This window comes from Ixodes scapularis, unplaced genomic scaffold (genome assembly GCF_016920785.2).
Source record: "Ixodes scapularis isolate PalLabHiFi unplaced genomic scaffold, ASM1692078v2 PGA_scaffold12__126_contigs__length_90152505, whole genome shotgun sequence".
Lineage (NCBI taxonomy): Eukaryota > Metazoa > Arthropoda > Arachnida > Ixodida > Ixodidae > Ixodes > Ixodes scapularis.
In genome coordinates this window covers 60134354-60149860 of record NW_024609838.1, presented here as the reverse complement: position 1 = coordinate 60149860, position 15507 = coordinate 60134354, and positions in this window count along the sequence as shown.

The window sequence follows — 15507 nt, the reverse complement described above, 5'->3', positions numbered from 1 at the left end:
AAACAGTCTTGCAGAACGACGAACTTCACAGGGCACGTTTGACCGTGGATCTCGACGCGAGCAGTGCATCTCACGAGTGGTGTGATGAGGTGCCCTCCGGCGGTTCGTATTTGAGGTCCATCCTACGGCGTCGCGACTTTTCGAAGGCGGCGGGAGAGGCTCCCACTCAAGACTGAGTAGTCTGGTCCGGTGTCCATGAGTGCTGATGCGTCGTGCCCATCGATGACGACGTTTAAGTTGTTAGTCACCGTTGCAAAGGCGTCCTTTCGGTCTCTGGTAGCGTTCGAGTGGGGGTCCTCCGACGTTTGTGGATGATCTTGGCGTCGGTCGAATTCGGCAACTCCACCTCCAGGGGTTGCCGGGCCTAGTTTTCCCGGCGAGGTGCAAGGGGTGACATGCTTTCACGTCGAGGTTGGTGCATCGGCGAAGCTGGATGTCGTGGCGACGGTGACCGGAACTCTCGGCGGGATGCAGGCTCGGGGGACTAAGGTCGTCGCAGGTACTCGTCAATCTCCCGAGGGCGTTCACCCTAACGGAGGCGTGGGCCATTCGGGTGGAACTCCCGCAGCCCTAGTCGTCGGTATGGGCATTAATGGTAGGTGTGGTTTGCTTCCCCGCAGTGGAAACACAGAGGACGTCGGTCGGGTGTTCGCCACACGTCGGTCTTCCGAGGTGAGTGGGGCTCCTGCCAGGGTATTGAACCAAACCCGAACCGTGAACCGAAAACCAGGAAAAACCCTTATTTTCCCTAGAACCGGAGTTGAACCGGAACGAAATATTTTTTGCCCCGGAGCGGAATCGATATGTTTTCCATGCGGTTTTCGGTTCATACGCGAAGTCAGGTCGCGTGAAAAGTGCGTGGCGAAAAACGCTGTAGCCCAAAAAAATAAACCAAAAATGTAAAGAAAAAAAATATTATTTTCTTGCAAACCGGAGAAAGCCGTGCGCTTGTTAAGAGACTACGTGTCCAATGTGTTATGTCCCTGGTCAGAAAGCTACGATTGAAGAAACCAGTGCTTGATTGTCGAAAGCGGCGGATGTCCGCGCTGCATATTCTCACCAGACTGCTTTAACTAGGAGGCTTCGTTGGAGGGTTGCTCTCAAAAGCAGAAAGCTCCGGGTCGACTGAAGACGTATGGGCGGAAGTCGAAATGCTCGCAGTATCGCTTCGCCCGGCAGAAGTGGCGACGAAGACATTGCAGAAGGAAGAGATCACTGATTTCTGCGGAGCATGGCTGACATATTCCATGGACACTTCCAAGATATTCTCGCCGTTGGTAAAGGCCTTCGACCAGTTCAGAAAAAAGAGGGAGCGACAACTTCTTGACATGGATGTCTTCGGTGCAGCACTGCACATGGGTCCCCGCTACCGCCTTCTTCTCATCCCTGAGCAAAAGTACCGGGCCACGTTGCATCTGACAGAGACTTGGAGGCGGATCACAGCTCTGCATTGCGAGCAAGATTCTACCCTGTCTTCTGAAACTGCGGGAGCTTCAGAAGATCCGGAAGACGCCCCGGATGTGCTCCTCAAGGAAAGAAAGGTTGAGGCTGGCGTGCACATTCGCGGTACCAGTAGCCCACTTAATAGCTCTTGTCCTGTATATTTCCTATTCTCGTCTTTTGTTGAGTTATTTTATACGTTTAACTAAGTTGAACCGCTTGATATAGCATGGCTCCTGGAAATGCTAGACAAGGAGCCGCGGCTTTCAAGGCACGCTAGCGTGTTACAGCTTTGGAAGGAATCACGGGAACGCCATCCAGAACTTTGTGAATTGGAGCAAGTACCCCTGGGAGTGCCTGCTACCAAGGTCAGCGTGGAGCGAGCCTTTTCCGCACTGAAGTTCATTCTATCGTCTCAAAGGTGCCGTCTTTCCCCGGATATGCTTAACGACGTCCTGCTTCTTCGGTCGGTTGCCCGACATTGAACTGCGCTTTTACCTACCGTCCCGAAATGCCCCAGCACTAGCGGGTTCGTTCCGCACAGTAATGTGAGCCTTTGCTTTTTATATGTAACACTTGTATAAAATATGCATAGTTTTATCTTTTGCTGTGGTCAAATGCTTTTGTAGCATATGAGCACAAACCAGTTCGAACCGGTTTGAACTTTTATTTTTCACTCCGGAGTTGAACCGGAGCTGAACCGTTTTCCCTGAACGGGAACGAAAACCGGAACGAAAAACATTTCGGTTCGACACCCTGCTTCTGGCAGGCGTACTGGACCTGGTCGTCGTGGCGTCGGTCGTACTGCGGCGCAGGAGACTGACGTTGGGGCGGTGCGGCGTAAGTGCGAGGAGGAGGCGGTGGCCGTCGGGTCACTGCGGCGTAAGTCAACGTCGGCTCCTCGGGGGCTGCCACGACGACGGGAGCCTCTGGTTGGATGGCTCTCTGGACTTCTTCCCCCACAACCTCGGTAATGAAGAGTGAGGCCAGGCGTGCGGCAGCGGGCAGGAGCTTATTCCGTTCCTAATTGACGACTTTACGGACAATTTCACGGATGCCAAGGTCGGATCCGGATGTCGCCAGAGTGGGTCCGCCGGGGTGTCGCTGGCAGTGTCTGGCGCCGTGCTAGTAGGACCCGTTCCATATTCGTCGCCACCGTGACGAACCCGTCAACCGTTGTCGGGGAAATGCGGATGAGATCGCCGAATACCTCGCTCTTCACACCCCTCATCACGTTGTGCAGTTTTTTTCTCCTGGGCAGCCTGAGGATCGGCGCGGGTGCACAGGCGAAGAACATCCTCGACGAAGCTGGTGATGCTCTCATTTAGACCTTGGGTTCTTGTTCGCAGGATATCTTCGGCCCTCTCACGCCGGTGCTGGCAGGCAAACGTCTTCTTCAGTTCTTCCTTGCACACCTACGACGTCAAAGATGCCTCGTGGTTTTCCAAGCAGTGCCTCGCAATTCCTTCCAGAGAAAAGTAAAGGTTCTGCAAGCAGTGCTCAGCTGACCACCCCTTATTGCGGGCCACACGTTCATAGTGTTCATAGTGTTCACAGTGATGAAATCGTAAATACTGTTGTGTTATACTCCAAGTATCTTTTGACTGCAATACTTTGGTAGTTTTACTTAAACTACCAAAGTATTGAAAACCTTGCCTACCAGAAGTTCACGTCAAGCAGATGTGGAAAATACTGAAGTGCCTAAATACAGCATTTGATTAGTTTGTCAATTGAGTTGTGCACCATCGCACTGATAAATCAGCTCAGTTTACGTTATTGTTTCCTTTTTTTCTATCAAGAACGCACCTGATGAGTTTCTTGCGCACCAATCACCTACCGAGCTCGGGAACTACAACCACAACATTTGCTGATGCTGGAAAGCTTCAGCAAGTGCTTTGAGCAGATATGTTTGGCGTGGTTGTGTTAGCACACTGTTAGTTCACTGAATGTGTATACTCAGCATTGTATGTCATGTGAGTAGTGCCTTTAATATAGTGACGTTAATGACCACATTAAATTGTCAACCAGTAGAAAAAGCAAAATAACCATTATAAACTGAAGGAACTGCCTTGACTCACTTCGTCCTAAGTGGTGCTATGCAGAGAAGCAATAATATTTCTTCTAGGAGCCGTTTTTGTGGATATTGTTTTAGAGACTACTCCAAATTGCTATAAGTTGTACAAATTCTTTTTGGTAAGAGATATCGTCCACGAACTTCAAAACACTGTTACTGCTTGGACATACTCCCGAAAAGAAGATCGAATACCTGGAACCTTAATAAGTGCAGAGGTGGTCGCCGGCCAAATAATTACCTTTAACATATAGGCTATATAGGCTCTACGGCAGTCAACAGGACTGCGATTTAGGTGTTCAGTGCGTCATGGTGTTTGTGTTTGTGTTCGTCTCTAATGTATAGTTGTGGGATCTATTTGTTTGGCGGCGGCGGCAGCAACGGAACAACGTACTGAATCCTCCTAAATTTGCAGGCTGAGCCAGCGAAAAAAAGTCGTCGCTTTAACTAACTACAAGGATCGACCCTGACGGCGGGGGTGCCATTTCTTCAGTGGAATACGTCCTGTCCACGCGTCAGTTCCTGCCTGCTGTGGATTGGTCATCTGCTGCCAGGGCCGTGTGCAAACTCGTCTTTAAAAGACAGCACGCTTCATCGGGATCTCTCTTGGCGGCGGCGGCGGCAACGGAACAACGTACTGAATCCTCGTAAATCTGCAGGCTGAGGAAGCGAAAAAAAGTCGTCGCTTTATCTAACTACAACGATCGACCCTGATGGCGGGAGCTGCCATTTCTTCAGTGGAATACGTCCTGTCCACGCGTCAGTTCCTGCCTGCTGTGGATTGGTCATCTGCTGCCAGGGCCGTGTGCAAACTCGTCTTTAAAAGACAACACGCTTCATCGGGATCTCTTTTGGCGGCGGCGGCGGTAACGGAACAACGTACTGAATCCTCGTAAATTTGCAGGTTGGTTTTAACCTTCCCTGTTGACTTGAAATTGTGTTGCTGTTGCTTTGTCGTCGCTGCTGCCAAGTGTTTCTTGCTTTCTCGTCTTTTTTTTTCCTGTTGGTTCTTTGTTTTTTCTGAATACTGCTCTTCGATATGACGAAAGATATAGCCAAGTTGTTAAGTGACCTTAAAGAAGACATTAGACAGGAGCTGGAGGGTTTTAGGGACACTTTTGAAAGAGATCTCAGGACAGAGTTACGTGAAATACGAAACGGTTTAAAAGAAATACCTGATATAAGGGACAGCATGAACTTTATAAATAAGGAATTTGAGACTTTCAAAGTGAAAATGACTGCACTTGTGACGGAAAACTCTGTCCTGAAAAAGGAAAACACCGAAATAAGAGCGGAAATGGTTGTGCTGACCAAGGCATTAAAAGAAGCTGAAAATAGGCTAGTGAACGGCGAGCAGTACTCGCGAAACAACAACATCGAGGTTAAAGGTATTCTAAAAGACAAAACCTAAATGCAGAACAGTTGATAACGAAACTCGGAGATGTCATCGGTGAACCGATAACCAAAGCAGACGTCGAAGCATGTCCCTGAGTGCCGACTAGAGATAGCGACAAAAGCAACATCATTGTCCGTTTCATGCACCAAAATAAGCGAGACAGCGTCCGTGATAAGGCTAAGAAAAAGCGAATTTCGTGTCGCGACCTAGATCTGCCATCGGATACTCCAGTATTTGTGAACGAGCACTTGTGCCCGTATTTGAAAAATTTCTCGGAATGATGGCGTCTAAGAAACCTGGACATCTTTGGCGGTTTGTGTGGGTCCGAAACGTCAAAATACTGGCAAAAAAATCGGTTGACACTCCTGTTATTTCAGTATCACATGAGGATGACTTGAGGCTGATTTGTTAAACATCGATTTTTTTCTATTTTTTTTCTGTGTATGCATTGTCATGGCAGAAGACCTTGGTGTTGTAACGCTTGATCAATTGAATGTTTTTTTGAGTGAGAGTCACAGAACTAAGATAAATTTTTTTCATCTAATCGTGCAATCTGCTAGGAATAAAGGAGACAGCCTAATGTTGCTTTTTGATTTTTTTCAAACTTCATTTAATATTATTATGCTACCGGAAACATGGTATATTGATAACTGTGATTTTTTTTTGTAATACCTGGATAAAATCATTTTTATCTAAATCGAGATTACGGACAAGGTGGAGGTGTCTCGTTACAAAGTAATTTTTCTGACCTTGAGGTTGTTCCGGATTACACCATCATGACTCGCGACTATGAGATTCTCTGTGTTAGAAGAAAAGACTGCATTTACTCGGTTTTTTATTGTCCACCAGGTGGAAATGTTTCAATCTTTTTTTAATTTTTAGAAGAACTGTTTTGTTTTGCAAATGAGGAGAGATGTCAACTTTTTCTTGGTGGAGACCTAAATATAAACTTACTCGAAGAATCGCGTGTCAAAGACGACTTTCTTATTGTACTTACATCAAATAACTTTTGTAATTTTATAAATTCTCCCACTCGTGTCACATCCTCATCGTCCACATTGCTTAATGTTTTTGTGACGAATCAAGAAGTAATCTCGGTTAGTGCTAGCGTTCTGGAATATAGTTTAAGTGATCATCTACCCATATTCATGTTGATAAATAATATAAAAAACCAGAAAATTGAGTGAGAGAATGAAAACAGGACTATTAGGATCCGAAGCATAAACTGAAGTAAAGTAGACAGTTGGGCGAGTTGGTAGTTATTGAACATAGTGACAGTTGCGCACATAGGGACAAGGACAGAGAAGAGGAACACGTAGACGACAGACAAGCGCACACTCACAACTCATGTATTAACGAAAGAAGAAAAGAAAGTGGTACAGAACGCGGAATCCGCTCGAGCGTTGGCCACAAAGGCACGAGGGACCACAGCCCCTAGGGCTCGAGGGGGACTGTTAAAATCACCCACATGAAAATGATTTTAAAAAGGCTATTTCCTCCTCTGTTAATGAAACAGACGGAAAGCTAACACATCGCTCGCCCATGCTTAGGGTAATGAAAGCTTCAAAAATCTCTCTGGTGTGTTTTTCTCGATACCTGCCAATTATCTTGGTTTTCGCTAATTACAGGATTTACAATTACAGGATTTACAGTGAAGGGGTAGATGGCCCCCCACCGTAGACTTTAGAGAGAGATTGTGCTCTCGTAGCCGGTCGTTCACACACCGTCCGGTCTGTCCAACGTAGCTCTTACCACATGAAAGGGGGATACTATATACTACACTCAGGGGAGGAAATAGCCTTTTTAAAATCATTTTCGTGTGCGTAATTTTAACAGTCCCCCTCGAGCCCTCGGGCCTGTGGTCCCTCGTGCCTGTGTGGCCAACGCGCGAGCGGATTCCGCGTTCTGTACCACTTTCTTTTCTTCTTTCGCTAATACATGAGTTGTGAGTGTGCGTTTGTCTGTCGTCGACGTGTTCCTCTTCTGTGTCCTTGCCTCTGTGTGCGCAACTGTCACTATGTCCGAAGCATAAATTCCGCCACTTTAGAAAAATTTCGTGAAACTATTTCAAATACAAATTGGAACTCGGTTTTTTTCTGCTACATCTGCTGATGAGGCGTATAATGAGTTTTTACATATTATTAAGAAGATATACGAAAACTCTTTTCCTTATAGGCAGTTAAAACAAGCTAAAAAGAACCGCAAGCCATGGGTAACTAGAAAATGCTTAAAATTGATTAATAAAAAAAATAAACTGTATAGTACGTTTCTTAAAACAAGAACTCCAGAAGATCTTGCTCTTTTTAAAAAAAAATGCAGAAATACAGTGAATAAGTTTCTTCGTCAATCTAAACAAGCATATTTTCATAATTTATTTAATGAGACATGTATGAAGAGAACAGATCTTTAATGGAAACAGTTAAACCAAGTGTTAAAACATGGCCCCTTTGAGTCAGCTGTACAAGAAATAACCACTGAAGGGGTAACATTACAAGGAAAAGCTCTCACAGAAGCTTTTAATACGTATCTAATAAATCTTGTAAGTAGCATACATAGTCCGTTATGAATGGCCTTTATGAAACCTAGAAATCAACACAATGCCTTTTTCTTTCCAACAGACAAAGAAGAAGTATTTTCCACAATGTTATCATTTAAGAACAGTAACTCCTCTGATATAGATGATTTCCAGATCAAACCAATTAAGTATGTATTAGATGTCTTGGCATCAGTTTTAACACATATTGTGAATGCCTCATTGTATAGTGGTGTATTTCCTACAAAAATGCAGATTGCAAACGTTGTTGTTTTGTTTAAAGGGGGAAACAAAAACGAATTTTCAAATTATAGACCTATATCAATATTGCCGCGAGCGCAGCTGGCCAAGAAGGCAGCGCGCTGGTGGTCTAACGGTTATCGCGCGTGCTTCCCACGCTGAAAGCCAGGGTTCGATTCCTGGCCGCGGAGGCGCATTTTTGTTGACTCTGTAAAGTAATGTTCTGGTAAATTCGAGAACCATGTTGGCTTGTTCGAGGCCAGAATGTTCTACGCGCCGAACCTTCTACGCCGGACGATCCAGAAACCCACGTGGGTACATAAGGGATTCCGCAAGGCGAGCGGAGTCAGTCTTGCCCCAGCGTTCGACTCAGCTTTCACGCCGACTTCGACGCCCGCGACGCTCTGTTATTATCTTCTGTACCCTTTCATTTTTGGGCACACGTTCGCCCCATTAAACGTTTCAGTTTCTCCAGTTATTCTTTGTTTTCTCGCCTGTTTATTTGTGACATTTCGGTGGAGGTGCTGGGTACCGCATGCCCGTGCAGCGTTCCCATCCAAGAGCCCGCAGTGCAAGTCCGATTCCAAGCCCAGTGAGGAGACCAATCCCCGCGGAACCTGAAACTCGGACCAGCCGGCGCATCAAGGGGGAGGATCTTGAATACGGTTCGTTACTGGACAAGCCCAAGCCGAAGAAGACAACGATGGCCAACCAGTCGCAGACCCCGGCCGCTCCTGCCTTCATCTACCTGCCCGTCGCACCCCGGACTCCGACGCCATTCCACGGGGACGCCCAGGAAGACGTCGAGGACTGGCTTCAACAGTACGAGCGGGTGGCCCAGCACAACCGATGGACGGACGACCAGCGCCTGCAGAACCTTTACTTCGCGCTCGAAGGAACGGCCAGGCACTGGTTCGAGAATCGGGAGACCTCGTTGATCTCGTGGACCCACTGCAAGAATGAGTTGAGGCGAACTTTCACTAACCAGTATCGACGGGAGAGGGCCGAGGACCTTCTTCGAATGAGAACCCAGGGCGCAAACGAGACCATCACCAGTTTCGTCGAGGATGTCCTGCGCCTGGTCACTCGCGCCGACCCTCAAGCCACCAACGAAAAGAAGTTGTGGACCCTCATGCAAGGCGTACGAGATGACATCTCCGGAGGCCTCGTCCGCAACCCGCCGACCACCGTCGAAACGTTTCTAACAGAGGCGACCAACATTGAACGGGCCCTGCAAGCACGAGCCGCTCACTTCCATCGAGCTCCTGCCGTCGCTGCACCCACGCCGTCAAGCTGCGCCCTCAGCCCCAATATTCCGGGGACCCGAGAAATAGTCCGGGACATTGTCCGTGAAGAACTGAAGAAGCTGATACCTGCCGCAGAACGTCCAGCTTCACTGTCGATCGCCGAGATTGTTCGAGAAGAGGTCCAGCAAGCGCTCCAGCCAGACGTTCTCGCCAACGCCGCACCGGAACCACCAGCTGTGACCTATGCCGCCGTTGTTCGTCGTCCGCAGCCTCCTATTGCTCGGCAGTACCCATCTGCACCCCGACGAGAAGTCTCTTCGCCGCAGTACGCGCCGCGCCAAGAGCAGAGTGGACTTCGAAAGACCGACGTGTGGCGCACGGATGACGGACGCCCGGTGTGCTTCCACTGCGGGGAGGCTGACCACGTTTAACGGAGGTGCCCCTACCGCCAGCTCGGCCTGCGAGGATTCGCTCCAAACAACCGTCGACCTCGTTTTGGAGAACGACCAAGGGACATCGAGGAATACCTCCGTCGCCCTCCGTCACCAGCGCCCACCGCACCACGATGTTCCCGTTCTCCATCCCCCCGACGTTCCGCGTCGCCTTTCCGTCGGTCGCGCCGTGACAGCCTGTCCCCCCTATCTCGTCGGGAAAACTAAGTGCGGCAACGCCTGGAGGTGCCGTTGCCGAAGACGACCCGAGTAAAGAGCCTCCAAGAACGCCGGAGCGCTCTCACTCTCCCGACGCCACGCATCGCTACGACGCCCCTGCAACGGTGTCCAACAACCTAAGCGTCGTCATCGACGGCCACGACGCATCGGCACTCGTGGAAACCGGAGCAGACTACTCAGTCTTGAGTGGGAGGCTCTCCCGCCGCCTTAGAAAAGTCATGACGCCGTGGGAAGGACCCAAATACGAACCGCCGGAGGACATCTCATCACACCAGTCGGGAGATGCACTGCTCGCGTCGAGATCCACGGTGAAATTTGCCCTGTCAAGTTCGTCGTTCTGCAAGACTGTTCGAGAGACGTTATCCTCGGAATGGACTTTCTCTGCGAGTATGGCGCCGTCATCGACCTCGGAACAAACCGGCTGACGCTACGAAAACCTGCTCCACCAGCGGAGGAACCCCAGGCGACGTCACCCACGGTCCGAGTCCTCGCAAACCACGTAAACCTACCACCGCGGTCGAGTGTTTTCCTACTTGTCGGGATCGATGAAGCTTCCTGTGGCGCAGTTCTTCTCGAGGGAAGCCTCCAATTGCTCCTGGGAAGAGGCATAAGCGTCGCAAGGGGAGTAGCTGAACTTGAGGATGGGCGGACTGTGGCCCTCGTGACGAACTTCCGAAGCGAAACGCAACACCTTACGAAAGGTGCAGCCGTGGGCCAGGTCGAGGAACTCCGAAACCCCGCCTAAATCACCGCGATTACTGACGAATCCTCGCCGCCCCAGCAAGACAGTACGTCGCCAGCGCAGCTCGATATTGACCCTAAGCTTCCGGACCCTAAACTACGTCAGCTGGTTAACCTCCTCGCCGAATACCGCGACTGCTTTGCGACGTCGTCGAAGGTGCGCCAGACCGCGGTTGCCAAGCACCGCATCGTTACCGAGGACGACGCGCGCCCCTGTGCATCGATCGCCGTACAGAGTCTCCGATAAGGAAAGGGAGGTGATCCAGCAGCAAGTTCGAGAGATTCTGAATGACGACATAATCCAACCTTCAAGCAGTCCATGGGCCTCTCCAGTCGTGCTGGTTAAGAAGATGGACGGAACTCTTCGGTTCTGCGTGGACTACCGGCAGCTCAACACGGTTACGAAGAAAGACGTCTACCCACTCCCCCGCATCGACGACACTCTAGACCGGCTGCGCCACTCTCGATACTTTTCATCGATGGACCTGAAGAGCGGCTACTGGCAAATCGAGGTGGACGAACGGGACCGAGAGAAGACAGCCTTCGTCACGCCGGACGGACTGTACGAGTTCAAGGTGATGCCCTTCGGACTATGCACGGCGCCAGCAACTTTCCAGCGTGTCATGGACACCGTACTGGCAGGGCTGAAGTGGCAGAGTTGTCTCGTCTACCTTGACGACGTCGTAGAATTTTCAGCTGACTTCGACAAGCACTTGCGACGACTCCGCGCGGTTCTCCATGCCATACAGACCGCAGGGCTCACTCTCAAGCCCTCAAAGTGCCGGTTCAACTATGACGAACTGAAGTTCCTAGGGCACGTGGTTAGTAACGAAGTCGTCCGCCCAGACTCCGAGGAGACTCGCGCCGTCGCGGCATTTCCAGCGCCGAGAGACAGGAAGGCCGTGCGAAGATTCCTCGTACTTTGTGCCTACTATCGACGCTTCGTTCGGGATTTCGCAAGGATTTCCGCACCGCTCACAAACCTCACGAAGGACGCCTGGAAGTTCGAATGGGCCAAAGAACAGCAGCAGGCATTCGACGAGCTGAAGCGAAGACTCCAGACTCCTCCTGATTTAGGACACTTTGATCAGGATTCGGAAACCAAGATTCACACGGAGGCTAGTAATGCAGGACTTGGAGCGGTACTGGTTCAAGTGCAAGAAGGCGCCAAGCGAGTCATCGCCTACGCAAGTCGGACGCTGTCCAAATCAGAGAGAAATTACTCCACGACTGAAGAGGAGTGTCTTGCAGTCGTCTGGGCAATCACGAAGTTCCGCCCGTACTTGTACGGGAGCCCGTTCCGTGTAGTGACGGACCACCACTCGCTCTGCAGGCTTGTTAACCTGAAGGACCCGTCAGGACGCCTCGCTCGATGGAGCCTCCGACTACAAGAGTTCAACATGACAGTGGTCTACAAGTCCGGCCGCAAGCACAGCGACGCCGACTGCTTGTCCAGAGCCCCCGCCGAAACCCCTTCCGGCTGCAGCGACGACAATGACGACGAGAGCTTCCTAGGAGCAGTAAACGCCGACGACATGGCACGACGTCAACGGGACGATCCTGAGCTGCGCGCATTAATCGAGCACCTGGAAGGGGGGGGGGGGGTGGTACCGTGCCACGTGTCTTCACACTAGTACTGCCGACCTTCGCCATTCGACAAGGTGTACTCTACAAAGAGAACTTCGGCGACAACAGCGCACCGTGGTTGCTGGTAATCCCAACCGACCTTCGGGAGGAGATCTTTCAAGCATATCACGACGACCCGACGTCGGGACACCTCGGTTACAGCCGAACACTGGCCCGTATTAGTGAAACGTATTACTGACCGAAACTCCCCAAAAGCCGTCCACCTCTACACCCGATCGTGCAACGAGTGCCAGCGACGTAAGAAACCGCCAACGAAGCCGGCAGGTCTCCTGCAGTCGATTGCTCTCCCGACAGCACCGTTCCAGCAGATCGGAATGGGCCTACTTGGCCCCTTTCCGCCGTCAACGTCGGGAAACCGCTGGATAAACGTCGCCACAGATTCTCTCAAGTGGTACGCCGAAACGAAAGCCCTCCCTTGAGGAACTGCTGTGGAAGTCGCCAAGTTTTTCATCGAGTCCATTGTCCTCCGGCACGGCGCTCCCGAAGTTCTGATTACAGATCGCGGATCATCGTTCATGGCACAGCTGACCCAAGAAATCCTGCGTCTCAGCCACACCAGCCATCGTCGCACCACGGCGTAATACCCGCAGACCAACGGGCTCACGGAACGACTCAACAAGATCATCGCCGGCATGATTTCCATGTATGTCGACGTGGAGCACAAGACATGGGACGAGGTGCTGCCGTACGTCACCTTTGCCTACAACACGGCCGTACAAGAGACCACCGGAGTGACACTTTTTCAACTGGTGCATGGGCGCAAGGTAACGACAATGCTGGACGCTATGTTGCCCCACGAACCGGCTGTCGACGTAAGCGACGACGCCCAGGTGGTTGCCCAAAGGGCAGAAGAAGTCAGTCAGCTCGCCAGAATCCGGATTAAAGCCTAACAAAGCGTCGACACTGGCCGCTACAACCTTCGCCGTCGGGACGTCCACTTCCAGCCCGGAGACAGGGTTTGGGTCTGGACTCCCATTCGTCGCCGCGGTCTCAGCGAGAAGCTTCTCAAACGCTAGTTCGGACCCTACAAAATCATCCGACGCCTCGGCGATCTGAACTACGAAGTTCTACCCGACGGAACGCGCCCATCTGCAAGACGCCCGCCACGACTCGAGGTGGTGCACGTCGTCCGGCTCAAGCCGTACTACGAACGATAGTACTCTGGAGTTTCGTCAAAGAGTGAACTGTTAAGTGCGACTCGCGAGTCTGCTATTCTTTTGCTGGGGATCTGTGTTCTCGTGTTGTGCTTGATCGGGACGATGCACTTTTTTAAAGGGGAGATAATGCCATGAGCGCAGCTGGTCAAGAAGGCAGCGCGCTCGTGGTCTAACGGTTATCGCGCATGCTTTGCACGCTGAAAGCCACGGTTCGATTCCTGGCCGCGGAGGCGCATTTTGTTGACTCTGTAAAGTAATGTTCTGGTAAATTCGAGAACCATGTTGGGCTTGTTCGAGGCCAGAATGTTCTACGCGCCGAGCCTTCTACGCCGAACGATCCAGAAACCCACGAGGGTACATAAGGGATTCCGCAAGGGGAGCGGAGTCAGTCTCGCCCCAGCGTTCGACTCAGCTGTTACGCCAACTTCGACGCCCGCGACGCTCTGTTATTATCTTTTGTACCCTTTTATTTTTGGGCACAAGTTCGCCCCATTAAACGTTTAAGTTTCTCCAGTTATTCTTTGTTTTCTCGCCTGTTTATTTGTGACAATGTTACTTGTGTTTATAAATGCCTTGAAGAAATCATTCATGATAAATTAACAAGTTTCTGTAAAACCTTTGCAATAATTACTGACTCTCAGTCCGGTTTTCGCAAAAGCCGATCAACGGAATTGCCATTGTTACAACAGAAGGAGCTAATTTTGAAATCTTTCGAAGAAAAAAACTTAGTTTTGGGTGTTTTCATAGATTATTCTAAAGCGTTTGATCGTATCGATCATATTACTCTAATAAAAAAACTCGAATGTTATGGAGTCCATGGTGTAACACTCGCCATTATAAAATCATATCTGAATTTTCGGCGGCAATGTGTTGTAATCAATGGTCAAAATTCTACTGTTCAACCTATCAGATCAGGAGTACCACAAAATAGCATCTTAGGTCCTCTTTTATTTAACTTGTATATGAATGATATCGTTATCATCAGTAGAAACCCCTCTTTCATCATTTATGCTGATGTTACTAGTTTATTTTTTTCAGGCACTGATGTACAGGAACTGGTGTATGAAACTAACACCACACTACAGAAACTATATGAATGGAGTGTAGTAAACTCGTTAGAAATTAATATGAGCAAAAGCAAGGCGGTCCTTTTCAGACCTAAGAATAGAAATGTTAGTTCATATTTTAATAGTGATCTCGGCCTCTCTCAAATTTAACTCGCTCAAAATGTGAAAACGCGTGGAGTTTATTTTAACAACCACATGTCTTGGAATGATCATATTATCAATATAGCTAAAAAAACTTTCGAAAGTGCTGGGAAAATTGTACCAGATTAAAAATATACTGCCTTGTCGTTTGAAATTGCTCATATATAAAGCTCTTTTTGAACCTCTTTTAAATTACTGTAGCTTGGTGTGGAGCACTACAAGCCAGTCCAACCTAAATAAATTACATATTCTTCAAAACAAGGCTGTCCGCATTGTACGAAATGTGTCTTTTGACACAGACTCTCCTCCTCTGTTTAAAGAGGTGAATCTAACATCCATTTTTGATTCATATGAGTTTACTCTCCTCACACGATATAGATCCACCCTCCGATGTAATGAACCATTTTTTACTTGTATTTCAAATTTAACTCCTATTTCTAACCCTTATGACGTTAGGGAAAGGGAGCGCTGGAAAATTCCTTTAAATCACACGAACTATGGGTTTCAGATGTTAAGCTATAATCTTTTGCTTGTCCTAAATAAAGCTGAAAAACAAAATTTCTCAAACATTGAAAAGTTACATCTAAATGAAATGCGAGAACTTTGTTTTCACAAAGAAAAAAAAAATTGTCTTTGTGAGCTGTAAATATATTCTTTTATATACTTTTGTTTCCTGTGTACGTTTCAGTCACTAGATGCTGTCGTTCCTTCGTTCCTTGTGTAAGAGGTCAAACCCTTCCTCTAGCAGTAAATAGTGTATATAAGGGTTTTTTTCCCCATGTCGCTGTCTGCTTGTTTTCCCCTGGTTGCTGTTGTTTGTTACCGCATGCCAATTGTAAGGCTGCAGAGGCCTTGTCAAGTCAAAACTGTTTTGACTTTTGGCCTCTGCAGCCCACATCACTATTTTATAATGATGTAAATAAAATCGATTGATTGATTGTTATATTTATTACTGCCTTCAAATACCACAGGGGCACGATTTACTAACAAAATCCAAAAACAAAACTGCGTATTCGATTTCTTAATACACAAATGGCATCTTGAGGGAGAAGCAATTATATTTTTGGTATATCTAAAATCTCTTCTGATCAATATTTATGATATATTTTGATTGCCTTACGCGCGTATTTCGAATGTGGACAAAATATTACAGAAT